At 37.9% G+C, this 14,696-nt stretch overlaps 1 protein-coding gene across 3 annotated transcripts in view; it reads right to left on the reverse strand.

The window, feature by feature from the left end:
- DUS2 (dihydrouridine synthase 2) overlaps window positions 1-14,696 on the reverse strand; it is a 1,571,638-nt gene that overhangs the window by 1,530,228 nt on the left and 26,714 nt on the right. Inside the window, exon 2 of one of the 3 annotated variants that reach the window (XM_044082048.1) lies at window positions 748-800. The exons of the other annotated variants lie outside the window; for them this stretch is intronic. The gene's annotated coding sequence lies outside the window, so the exon portion shown is untranslated. The remainder of the gene's footprint in view (window positions 1-747; window positions 801-14,696) is intronic. 3 annotated transcript variants of the gene reach the window in all.

The following is a 14,696-nucleotide window of genomic DNA, read 5'->3' on the forward strand; positions in this document are numbered from 1 at the left end:
TAAAGAAATGCATGAGATATTTCACCAACAGAGGCTATAATATTAATGTTACTGAACAATCTAAGAAAGAAGTTACATCTATGAGGGGAACTGTAGCTAAGCCACATATATTAAGATTGAATAATTAATCTGTTACTTGCAAAATTAATTATAATAATAAAATTAATTATGTAATGAAATACAACAGACATTCAGATACTATACAGAGAATCATAAGGAAAAATTGGACTATATTAACATCTAATCAAGAAATTTATGGACTGATGGGCACTAGACCAAGCTTTACATACAAGAGAGAGAACAATCTTAAACAACTATTATGTTACAAAGATGTTGGTATGAAGAAGGGTGCTAAGACACCTGTAGGAAGATTAGGGACGGTGCCTTGTCTGAATTGTGCACATTGTAAATGACATTAATACAGAACATTTTTTATACATCCTTTAAATGGTAAACCATTTGAGTTTAGAGCTAGGGGGACATGCAATACAGCTAATGTTGTTATTTTGCGAACTGCACATAATGCAGTTGTTTCTATATAGGAAAGACTAACCAAAAATTAAAGGACAGAATTAGCTCACATTTATCAGATATACGAAGAAATATTGCAACAAATGCCCTAGTCAAACATGTATATAATAATGCAACACATAAATTTAAATTTAGAATTTTTCAAGTAAAATATCAGAATTCTAAGGGTGGTGACTTAGTGAAAAAGACTGAGTTAACTGAATAAAAATGGATTACCTTTTTTCGAGCAGACTACCTTCCAGGATTAAATTCTGCTGTTAGTATCAAACCTGTTTTAAAACAGAGACATGAATTAGTTTGAGCCTTTTAGCTGTTGTATGTATTATTTTTAAAGTTATACATTTTTTATAGTTATATTTATGTATCTTTACATGTAGTTATTTATGACTGTTGTATCTACTATATGTCAATGAGACAGGGCACTTTAATTCAGCTAATCAGATTAATTGATTATGCAAGCGGATTGGCTGAACTGTTTTTTAAAAAATGCAATGATGTTATGCATTGAGAAAGAGTTCTACTTGAAAGCTTTGTATGTTGTCTGACCATTAAAATGCTGCGGTGAATAATTCAGTTTTTTTGTGCTTCAATTGGTATATTTAGTTAGAGGGGGTACAGGGGACAAAGCCCCCCACTTTGGTGGGTTTAATTTGCTTTGTTTTGTATTTTGATCATTGGTGGCCAAGTTGTTTGTTTCCCAGTGGTAGAATACAATGTTCTGAGAGTTCAATGAATTCAGTTTTCAGCAACATGTTCTTGATCTTCTGCGATTCGACAAAGTGGTAATTCGATTTAACGTATATATATATATATATATATATATATAAATATATATAAAATATATATATATATATATATATATATATATGTGTGTGTGTGTGTGTATGCATACACGTACATACATACACACACACACACACACACACACACACACATATATATATATATATATATATATATATATATACATATACAGGTTGTTGAAAGACAACTTGTTAAACTGAAAAAAAGAAGAAAAAAAAAGCCAGTAGGGCTGATCAAACATACCAACATTTTTTCTGTTTAAGTGCAGTACAGTGAAGATTGGGAAATTTGCCTTTTCCCCACTGTAGTGTGATCTTGGAGTTGATACATATATATTTATACAAATATCAAGGGGGTATAGCCGGGCTTGCTACCTGCAAAAAACATGTTTTAAAGTGTTTTTTTTTTTTACTGTTCGCTGATCCACAAGTTATGCTTGATCACTTGCCATTCAATTTACTGAATTGTCAATGTTATGTCACAAATGAATGTACTCAACTGGGGGGATTCACAAAGGTTATCATAAAGTGTATTCTTTGTGTAACCTTTCTGAATTCAAGAACAGTCCTACCACAATGCTTTTGCTGTCTAAAGGTTACACATAGTGTGCACTTTGTAATAACCTTGATGAAATTCCCCCAATATCTCTTGGATTAAATGAACAGGTCTTATAGCCTAGTCCAACAGCTATTAATCAAAATTGCATCTTTAATATTCGCATTATCACTTTTTTGCAATGTATAACTGAGTAGTAATTTATTTGGAAATTTTTAACGCACTATAATATACAACATAATATGCCTCTAAATTCTAGTGGTATGTAAAGGAAGGAAATTTATGACACAATACCACATCTAAGCAAACAATAGTGGGGGACAACTGACTACTGATGGGTGTCATGAGGTCCAAATTGTATGTAGAGGGGCTATTTACCCCTGGAAGCTCCCAAATTTACCATATAACACCCACCATGCAGGGCACTATTGGGCTTAGAAAATGACTTTGGCGTTTATTTGTGTTGATGTGTGTGTGTGTGTGTGTGTGTGTGTGTGTGTGAGTGTACATGCTCGTGCGTGTGTGTGTGTATGTTGTGGTACAGGTTTGCAAGTTCCAATGTGTGTGTGTGCGTGTGTGTGTGTGTGCGTATATACACGCTCGTGCATGTGCCTGTATGTTGTGGTACAAGTTTGTTCCACATTTCTTGACAATCATGTGAAAAAGGCAGTCATTTTTCTCCCATTTCAGAAACGGGTGCTTGCTGGGGTGGCTTTTTAACACTGTATATAATTTATTTCCTTTTCGTACAGTCACATTACTTAAAGATAAATAAGCATTGTACAAATTATTTTAAAAAGTTAATTGTACTGCAACGAGGCACTAGTACTAGAGGTGAAATGTGCATGTCTGTCAGTTAGGAAAATAAGCAAGCCTTCATTTTGCAGTGCTTGCCTGGCGTTTTCCACCTCGGTGCTTTACTGTATGTGTAGAGTTTTTAACTTGATTTCTGGGGTACTGTAACTTTTCCTTCACTTATTTGTGTTCAATGTTGTTTTTATTTAACTGACTGAAGGACTGTTCTCCTTTCAGCCCCCCATTAACTCCTACAAATTCTGTAACTCTTAACTAATTGTACATATTTGTTAACCAGGTAAACTCACTGGACACGAGTATCCCATCTGAGAGGATAATGTGGGAGCGCTGTTTGGTCAAGTGACTTGCTTAGTGTCACACAGTATGCAAATGGAGGTAGAAGGAATCAAACCCTGTACCCTTGTCTACTGGACACTGTTCATTAACAGCTCAGAGCACTAATCATCTGTGTTAATTGGGGTCTTACTCTATTCCACATTTCTCCATGTTGTATATACCTTATTGTTTTTGTACACTATCTTACTGTTTAAGTACGTGAATTGCTTTCACCCTTATTTCTGTAAGCTCTATGCTGGTCTGAAAATGGTTGAAATGCGATGCGTGTCTAACCTTGGTTAAAAAGGAAGAAATGTGCAATGCAATTGCGATGGCCATTTGCAATTATGCTCCGTCAAAGTAAATATTGAGAAATAAAGTAAAGTAACGAAAGAGCAATGAGCTCACTGTTCTCCCAATATTCCACACAATAACAAAACGTTGCAGAATCTGTGTCACCGATAACACAAATTCTTGTAGTAATCGACTGTTCAAAAATGAAAGCAATATTGCAACGAACTCACTGAAACGATAAAACGTTGAAACAAATGGATTTATTGATAAACAGCAAGTGCTTTCACCAGTCAGGCTATGAAAACATGTAAAAAGCACGTTCTTTTATATAATTGGTATAATGACATCATTTCCTCTCCCATTTTTCTATAAATCAAGCTTTTAAAAAATCAAGCTCTACATATAAAGCAATGAATGATTAAACCAAAATATATACATATAAAAGCTTTCATATTCTATCATTCGTAGTTTTTACAGTATTAGCGCTATGAAAATTAATTACTAGCATTTGCTAATTCATATATAAACATATAATATAATACATTTTATTAATAAAATATATATATAACATAAATTCATATAGACATCTGATTTGAACTAAAAAAGTGTACGTTAAATATGTATGTTAAAAATACATTTAAAAAGCATGTAGCTGCACAGTATGCATAGCATCTAATATAAACTGAAGATATATATATTAAAAATGTATATTAAAAATGCATGTAAGGAACATATTACTGCATAAAGTCTAAATATGAGTTTCTTTGGTACTGTTGTAATAACAAAATAATCTACATATTACTTTGATGTACTAGTCCTATAAATATTATTATTACCTAAGAGGTCTGTTTTTCAAAACCGGTTTAATAGATACCCTATCATTTAAACCAGGCTGATAATCAGCCCTAAGCCTTATAATCCACTTACTTTCCATCTCTTCTGTTCTATTCCTAACATCTCCTCTCTTATTATTAAGATAATTTATTTGTATAACTTGGAACTTAAAATTATGATCTGGTGTATTTTTACATATATGTTTAGATAACGCACTTTTCATGGATTTGTTACTGATATCATATATATGTTCTCTTATCCTGTCTCTAAGTCTACGGTCGGTTTTGCCTACATAAAACGCAGGACAAACCATGCAAGTAGCTAAATAAACTAAATGTTCACTACAACAATTAGCCTTTACATTAAAAATAAATTCTCTAGTAGTGACTGGATGTACAAATCTATTAGATTCTATGATGAATTTACAATATCTACATTTCTTACAAGCTTTTGTACCATATTTCCTATGTTGTTCAGTTGGCCTATTTGTTAATCTATTGGGGCCACATAACAAAATGAATCTCCATAGGATGTTTCGATATGTAAATGAAGGAGAGTCTCCTACAATACTATGAATCTCACTATTCAAAGTCAGGATGTCCCAATATTTCATATATGTCTCTCTTACCTGTTTAACATCTTGTGTGTAATAAATACACACCTTAAGCTCATCCGCTGTCCTTTTACTAATATTGGATTTTGACAATCCTTCAGACCTATTCTGTTCAGAAAAATATGGGCTTGTTCTATTTTGCCGCAGATGCTCTATGTCTGAGAAACCCTTCAGCATTTCTTCACTTGTGTATGATCTTTCTTTAAGTTGTTGTTCTAATTCTAAAATTCCTTCTCTGAATCCTACATCAGATGAACGCAATCGAGAAATTCTCACTGCTTGTCCTCGTGCTATATTTTTAAATATAAAATTCGGATGCATACTGGATCTATGTAAAATAGCATTTCTATGGCATCCTTTCCCGAATACACCAGTATTAATTAGACCCATAGTCGTCCTTTCTATAAATACATCTAGAAATGATATCTTATTTTGAGAGACTTCTGATGTAAATTTCAAATAACTTGTCTGACTATTCATTTGTTGAAAAAATTCATTGAGTTTACTGTCACCTGATTCCCAAATCAAAAAAAGATAATCTACAAATCGAACATAAAACTTTTGTTGAAAACTATCTAATTTAAATAGGGAATTGTTTTCCCAGTCTGCCATAACTAGGTTGGCGTAGCTATTGGCACACGAGGTGCCCATAGCTACGTCATCCTTTTGTAAATATATATGTTCCTGAAAGATAAAAACATTGTTCATAAGAACCATTTCCATTAATTCACATAGTGTCTCAATCTGCTTAACTGTAAAAGAACCATGGTGTTCCAAACATCTGCGAATACATCCTATTCCTTGTGAATTAGGTATGCATGTAAATAATGATTTAACATCTAAAGTAACTAAAAAATACCTTTCATCCATTACTACATCTTTCATTCTATCATACAACATCATCAAAAACTGTTGGGTATCCTTTAAGATGTATGTGTATTTGTTTAAAACAGGTCTCAACTTATTTTCTAGATATATTGAGATGGGTTCTGTCACCCATCCCCTTCCAGCAACTATGGGTCTCATTGGTGGTTCTTTAGGGTTTTTATGAATCTTTGGTGTCCCTTGTATGATTGGTATATTTGGTTCAATAACCAAAAAATATTTATATAATTCTTCAGAAATTTTAGTTGTATCTTTCATTTGTAATAATGTTGTTGATAATTTGTTAATAATTCTATCTAAGTGAAGCGCACTGATATTTTGATAATGTTTCCCATCACTTAAAAGAAGTTGCATCCTCATAACATAATCAGTAGCATTCATGATGACTATTGGACCTCCTTTATCGGCAGGTCTAATGGCAATGTTATTATCATGTCTGAGATTATTTAATGCTAGGCGCTGTTTGAAATTAACATTGCCTTTCCATTTCCTATGTTGATTACTTTCTGCTCTGGTGTGAAGCTCCTGCTCCACCATTTTGGAAAAAGCTTCCACTAGAGGGTGCATAATAGGTGTATAACTGCTAGGTTTTTTAAAATCCTGAACACTAGAATCATACTTGGATTTACCAAAATTTAATTGTAACTGTATATTGCGAGCAAATAATTTTAAATCAACTACAGATTCAGTAATGTCACTTTTCGTTGAAGGAATAAATGATAGGCCTTTCTCTAACACATAAACTTCATCCTTAGATAACTCTCTATCTGATATATTCCAAATTAGTGAGTTATAGTTCTTTCCCACAATTTTTTGAGAGTTGGCCCTATTGGCTGTTCTTCTGCTACTCGTTTCTTCTGTCTGCCTCAGCTCATGGATCGATCCCTTCCCCCTTTGCGTAGCTCCTGTATGGGGAAAGGGGCCATCTCACTACCTCCTGGCTTTATATTCACATTATTTGTTTTTCTTCTAACTACCATATCATTTAATTGCGAGTTATCAGATATACAGCCAGTATCTATATCATTAGTGTTAGCATCATCACTCACAATATTCATATGTTGTTCAGTATCTGTTAAGGACATAATAATTTTTGAACTAACACTATTGGTAACACTCTCATTATGTATATCAGCTTTTGTTACTATTAAATTCTTTTTGTTATTCACATTTCCATGAACATGTATTTCTATTATCACTATCACCACTGTGCATATTGTCCATTTCAATTAAACAGTGTGACGGATCCACACAGCCTACCAGTTTTTGCTATGCCTCGAGCCACATATCACTGTGTATGTTTAATTATTGCTAGATTGATTATTGCTAGTTCTTGATATGCCACTACCTCACTATATGCTGCTAATATTGTAACAATACAATATGCTTAAGAGCAGGCCTTGCTCACTGATTATCAGTATCAGCTTAAAAGATGTTTACCAGAATGTGGGGATTTCAAAGAGGAACTAAGGTTGTGAGCTAACTGTTCTCTGAAAAAGGGAAGTAGGGCACAAGACCAGACATTACGAGGCTTGTTTACAACTTAGGAAATGATCTGTAATTTTCTAAAATATTCCATCAACTCATGATGAGCCTGTAATGTCAGATTTTTCTACAATATTCCATCAACTCATAAAGACTATAAAAGCTCAAAGGCTAAAATGAAAATCTTCATCCGGATTTGATCACAGCACCAGCCTGAACTGAGCTTAGAGACATTTCGCCAGTGTCGGCCTTGCCTTGACTGAACAGATAGGGAAACTTCAAATCCTATCCAGTGCAGCTATCAGTGGCAAAGATGATTTTGTTTATGCATATGCTTGTAAGTACATGATCTATTAGTTTTTCTGTTTATTTAGTATTAGCTTTACTGTTTATTTAGAAAAGTTTTGCTTAATAAATTGTTAAGTTTGAGCCTTGGTGTCTTGTGTCATTTCTACTCCTGTATTAACCTCAGATTTTAAAGGAACGGACTAGTTCACTTGGCGTAGTCAGCAGGATCTGGGGTTTACAGTGGAAATGTCACAACAACCAACGTTTTTTCCTTTAAAACACCTAGGCATAGGTAAGAAGGATGCTGCGTCAGGCACCCCAAATAAGTTGGGCGTTGATACTACTTTGACAGCATTATTTGGGAAGTGGGATCCTCTTGCTAAGGTATTAAGTAAAGTTTCACCCCCTCCTTCCCAAAACCCTTGCAGGAAAGACCTAAGACAGACCCTGATAGTCTAGCTAGAGCCTTATCGGAGCTAAAATTGGATGATAAGGGGAAAAAGGTGAAGGAAGGGGTGGGAGCAGCCGGGTGGCTATTCTTTGAAGCCATTCAGGAATTAGATAGAGATGTACAGTAACTAAAAGAAAAAGTTTTAGAATTAGAAGAGCAATGTAAAGAACATACACATACACATAGACTGGATAGAGATGCCTTGGAGAAGGCAAACATGGCACTTGTTAAAGTAGGGGAGGAAGCTGAACACTGGAAATCTAATTCAGTGACTCTAGCTACTCGGATAATTCAACAGCGTAGACAACGAAACGGGAGAAAACTACGCCATCCGCCCTCAAGGCCTCGGGTTCGTGCTTTGCTGTGTAAGGCAGAGTTTGATCCTGAGGAGTGGGAAGGTGATCTCCCCTCAACGGATGAGGGTGATAGTGATTTTGAAATAGTAAATTCTCCGTCAGTGGAGGCACGCCCAGTTATTGAGAAAAAGGGACAGTATACTGGGGGGGCAGCTCCACAACAATGGGTTGAGGTGCGGAGTTATACTCAAGCTGAATTATTGAATATAATCCAAATCTATAAGCAAAGGCCAGGGGAAACTGTTTTAGCATGGTTTCTTCGGGTTTGGGACACAGGGGGAGAAGCGGTGTCTCTAAATGCTGAAGAGATGCACCAATGTGCATGTTTGGTGTTTCACCCACGTTTAAAGCAAATAGTAAACAATGTGAATCATGATGATCCCCAGGTGAATACACTGGTGGTGTGGTTAGCCTCGGCTTTCCGCGCTACTTGGCCTGATGCTACAGCAGTAGCTGACGAACATAAGCCTTGGAAAACAATAGCAGAGACAATACAGCAGTTAAGAGAAATGGCTATGTTGGCTACCGTTTACTCACTGGAATTGAGGAATGGGACATTAGTACTTCCGAAAGGACCAGATGCACAAATTATGACTAGCAATATGAGGAGCAAATTGATCAAAAACGCACCACAGTGGTGGAAAGGGCAGCTGATGGCTGCCCTGGCAGGCTGTGTAGGTCAGCAGATATGGGACGTAATAGCCACTCTAAATCAGATGGCAGAATTAGTAGAAGAAAAAGAACAGAGAAGAGCTAGAAAAGCAAATGCGGAGAAATCAAAAGATAAATCTGGAGAAGAAGTTACAAGAAAGCAAATGTTTCTGGATCTGTTAAGATGGGGGGTTGAAGCTGCGGAAATAGATGGGATAGCTACTGAAGAATTATATAAAAAGTGGAAGCAGAAACAAAAAGAAAAAGGTTCAAGTTCTGAGAGTAAAAAGCAATCCCCTACAAAAAGTCCAACCAGAAGTACTACTGAAGGGAAGGTAGGATGGAATCAATTATATCCTGACATCCCTAGTGATGAGGAGCTAGCACAGTGGCAAATGGGGGAATTTAATGATGAGAGAGACTGGGGAGGAAAGGAATGGAGAACCCCGGTCGAAAAAACAGAGACACATTGACTAGTAGGCGGGTCCCCAGTAGCTAGGGGTACAGCAAGAGCAATTACACCTGGGGTCCGACGCCCTTACGTACCCCTTACCATTTTTTGGAGGGGAGGGCCACAACATGTGATGGCTCTGGTAGACACAGGATCAGAAGTAACCATTTTTGCAGGCAACCCCCGTAGATTTAGTGGAAAGCATGTAGAAATTGATGGTTATGGAGGGGCAAAGACACTAGGTACCAAAACCAAGATTAAGATAGCTTTTGGGGATGGTATTCCTATTTACATTGAAGCAGTAATAGCTCCAGTACCTGAACACATTTTAGGAATAGATGTGTTAAAGGGTAGAACTTTGGAAACCACTGTAGGGCCATTTAGGTTTGGAGTGCGGCATTGTTCAGTCAATGCAGTTAAGGCTGTAGTTCGAGGCAATGCTAAGTGGGAACTGCTTTATATTCCTATGCCTAAAACAATAGTGAACATCAAACAATATTGTATCCCAGGTGGGCACACTGAGATCACTGAGACGATCCAAGAACTGCTTCCGGTTGGCATACTTGAGCCAACAGTGAGTCCATTCAACAGTCCGGTGTGGCCAGTCAAGAAACCTGATGGATCATGGCGAATGACTGTAGATTATCGAAGTCTGAACAAGGTGGCCCCACCCTTAGTGGCAGCTGTTCCAGACATTGTTACGATCGTGGAAAGATTGTCTTCATCTGCTGGACCATATCACGCAGTTTTGGACTTAGCAAATGCCTTCTTCTCCATTCCGATAGCAGAAGAAAGCATAGCCCAATTTGCTTTTACCTGGGAGGGGAGGCAGTATACCTTCCAAGTGTTACCTCAGGGATATCTGCACAGCCCTACCCTGTGTCATGGACTAGTGGCTAGAGACCTAGCCAAGTTGCAGCTGGACAAAGTGACTATTTTTCATTACATTGATGACATAATTACTGGAGAAAAATATGATGTGGCTATCGCACTAAAAACTGTAATTCAGCACCTTCAGAACAGAGGGTGGGCTATAAATGAGAATAAAACACAACAAGGGACATCAGTAAAATTCCTTGGTAAGATTTGGAATGGAGCGAAAAGGGAAATTCCTGCAGCAGCACTGGAGAGTATCCAGAAAATTGCAGTCCCAAAAACGAAACAGCAGGCACAGGCCTTTTTGGGAGCAATGGGCTTTTGGAGAGCATTTGTACCTCACCTCGGACTGATTTTGCGACCCATTCACTATGTAACTAGGAAAAAATGTGACTTTCAGTGGGGTCCCAAGCAAAAAACGGCTTTTGAAGAAGCAAAAAAGGCTCTACAGCAGAGTGTGGGGCTGGGCCCAGTCGATCCACAACAACCTTTTGTCCTTGAAGTAACAGTTGCCAATAATGTTATGTCTTGGGGGCTGTGGCAGAAGGATGACACTGGGAAAAAGAGACCCTTGGGATTTTGGTCCAAATCCCTGACTGGAGCGCAGGTGAGATATAGCCCCCTTGAGCAGCATGTACTAGCAGTGTACACAGCATTGATTCATGTGGAAGGAATAACTAAACAACAAACAGTGACAGTTAAGATAGACTACCCAATCCAGGGGTGGTTGCGAGACAATACTTTGATGAAAACCCTGATAGCACAATCTTTGACTGTACAAAAGTGGAAGTGGTATTTACAGGAAAGGGCCAACATCGTGCCTGGAGTGTCTCAGGTACAACAACAGTTGGCTGGACTGGTAATTCTGGACGATGCTGATGCGATGGAACAACAGCGACATGAGCTTCCAAAGTCTTCAATTACTGAAGCATTACCATTTGATAATTTAGATGCAGAAAAACAGGAATTTGCATGGTTTACTGATGGTTCTGCCAAAATTGGGTCAAATGGTAGGACCTGGACTGCAGTGGCTTATTGCCCACGAACAGAAACTGTGTTATTTGACGAAGGTACTGCCGGTTCAAATAATCAGGCAGAATTACGAGCTGTTGCCCTGGTCATCAATAGTTTATCACCTGGAAATGAAGCATACATCTATACTGACAGCTGGGCAGTCTTTAAGGGATTGACAACCTGGTTACCTGCCTGGCAGCAACAGGATTGGAAGATCCATGGCAGACCTCTATGGGGAGGTTCAGAAGACTGGCAACGGATTTGGGAAAAAGCTCAACAATGCAAAATCAGTGCTGGACATGTAGATGCCCATGCATCACTTGTAACAAATGAAAGGAGGCATAACCAGCAGGTAGATAAGATGGCCACGGTACGTGTTGCTGAAGAGAAAGCCGAAAGTGCTAGTATGGCAAGATGGGCCCATGATCGGAGTGGGCATTTGGGAAGAGATGCGACAATAGAATGGGCACGAAGGCATGGTATGCAGTTGAATAAGGAAATAACTGCAGATGTTATAAAGCAGTGTGAAATCTGTCAAAGAAATAAACAAAAGCAACTTCAAGCAGAAGCATGTGGACACATTCACAGAGGCAATCGTCCAGCACAAATTTGGCAAGTAGACTTTGTTGGTCCTTTACCACTGGATCAAAATCAGCAATACTGCCTGACGATGGTGGACACTTATTCAGGATTACTAATGGTGTCCCCATGCAAAAAGGCAAACCAGCAAGCAGTGTTAAAAGGATTGAATAAATTATGTATGACATATGGGATTCCCACTGAAATCCAAAGTGACCAAGGCAGCCACTTTACCGGAGCAGAGGTTCAAGAATGGGCAAAGGAAAATGGAGTTCGATGGGTGCTGCATATCCCATATCATCCCCAAGCTGCTGTTTTAATTGAAAGGTACAATGGGCTCCTTAAAGAACAGATTCGAAAGAACACGAATGATGGAACGTTACGAGGCTGGGCAAAGGTATTAGAATTAGCTGTGAGTCAGCTGAATAACAGACCTCGGAAGCATCAAGGAACTCCCTTGCAAATGCATACGAATGACATTCGGTCCAACTGCTGTGTTTTTAAAATAGAAAAGCTGAATCCGAATGCCATATACCCTCTTTTGACAAATACTGATCAAACTCGATTCTGGCTATGTGCATTGACTGAACAAAGAGTGCCAGCACAAAATATAGTATTAATTGAGACAGGTTGGAAACTCTTTCTCCCAGAGAATTGGCACTGGGGGCAAAAAGGGCTATTAGGAGAAAGTTGGGAGGTTTTTACATTATGGGAGCCAGAACGAGAAGCGATAGCCTTAGATAACACACAAATGATTCAGAAAGGACAACGTTTAGTAGAAATTTGTATGCATCAAGATGCTGTCATTTTACTACAAGACTGTGATACTAAACCAAGCAAATGGCTGGGAACGAAAGTTATAGTGACCACACCCAATCAGCCAAATGAATATGGGACTGTAATTTGTGATGGACCTGGTGATACTGTTTTAGTATTACTTGATTCTGCTAAACAACCATTATACTTTCCTTTCCATAGATTATTGCCACTGTTTGGGAAGGAGCCAATCTTTTCCGACGACAACACTTAGATGGGCCATATGACTGTCTTGATCCTATCCCTCTATTCGAAGGGGAAGATGTTGCAAATTTAACAGCTGACTGTGACTTTTATTGGAAATTGAGAGACCATCTATATGCAGTGACACCCATGCCTGCCTTAACTTGGAACATCACTCAGACGGAAAACATTACAACTGTATGTAGACTAAACTGTGATAGACATCCTGACAAATGTGTTTCCAACCCTTTTGGAGGTCTGTACCAAAGGCTGAATGAGTCAGGATTTCCTTTAGCCAAGTCTCCATTAGATTCCTCCTGCATAGCTGAATTTCAAAGGGAAAGTGACACCGCGGAGACCCTATCGCTGGATTTGGAGATATATGCCATGGACAATAGTTCAACTGTATTTAATGGTTTGGGACATGTGGTAAGATATACCAGAGGATGTAAAACTGTAAGTAGTGCTAGAGTTATACAACGTATTAAAATGATAGTTAACATGTCAGCAGGTGATATTACCACCAGGTATCCACATTGTAAAATTGTACAATTATGGCCGGTTGATTCTTTGCGTATCAAATACAAACATTACAAATATAAAAGAAGTAAACGTGATGTCACAGGTATTCTTGGTACTGCACTAGGTGCAGTCAGAACAGGGACGGGATTTCTAAACAGTGTAGATATAGATACCCTACGTAGCAAATTGAGCCGTTTGGGCACTGACCTAAATATGGCCTTTAAGCTACTAGCAGACCATGATCCCGAGCTGGGACAAAGGACTGTAGACGGTATTTTAACTCAAACTGTCTTGTGGAGGTGGATTGAACATACAAATACATATACAGAACAGATTTTAAATAACCTCACAGCAGAAGTAAATCAGACTTTTTGTATCTTATCTCAGTTGGCTGCCAACCAGCAATATTTGCAATTCACTCAAACTTGGGGGGCTAAAAAGGCAGCCCATTGGCAAAAAGAACTGCAACTGTATCATTGGTTAAAGCCAATAGATTTTGCATGTGAAAATAAGTCTTGTATACTGATTTTTGACTATCTCGCTAGTAAGAAAGGGACAAAGCAGGTCTGTCCATTTGTTACATTGCCCTTGCAATTTGGAAATAATTGGTGGGTACCCCAAATCGAATCTACTTTGATTGATTATAATGATGTACCCGTTGATGTGGCAGGTTGTGAAACCTGGCCCCAGGGGTGGGTATGCATGATGGTGAAAAGGAAGCCTCACCCATGCTTACATAATGGAACTGGGGAATGCACCTGGCACAGGTATGTAGTAAATGGTACAGACATCTACCAGCTAAATGATACCACTGTTTGTGTGATATCCTCCTGTAAATTAGCCTGGAGTGATGGGATAATCACAACTGGTGGAGCATACTGTAAAAGTAATATCCATGCAATTATTGATTTTTGTACTGGAGAATTGATTAGACTGACTAGATGGATGGACGTCACATTTAATGCTAGCATAGAACCATTACACACTTTTAAATGGCCATCTCTAGTCCACCCGGACTTTCAACAGATTAAGCAGGAAGGACAAATAGTGTTGCAACTTCTAAATAAAACACTAAACGATGCGCATCAAACAGTGATTAAAATGATTAAAGACAAAGGTACCATTGTAAAGATTGCAAATGAAAAATAGGATATAACTGCTTCGCATTGGTATGATATTTTTATGTGGTCATCTAAGGCTTCAGTGTGGTTTAATTTGTTATTGCATCCTTTACTTTTGACCACAATAATCTCTGTGTTATTTTGCATAATATCATGCTGCATTTATTGTAAAGTGATGAGGAGGTACAAACTGATGTTGTCAGTTTTAACTCTTATAAGGGATACACAGCGTACATTGCTCGATGCAAGGGGTGGC

The sequence above is a fragment of the Protopterus annectens genome, chromosome 8.part1 (genome assembly GCF_019279795.1).
Source record: "Protopterus annectens isolate FY-2018-M chromosome 8.part1, PAN1.0, whole genome shotgun sequence".
Lineage (NCBI taxonomy): Eukaryota > Metazoa > Chordata > Ceratodontiformes > Protopteridae > Protopterus > Protopterus annectens.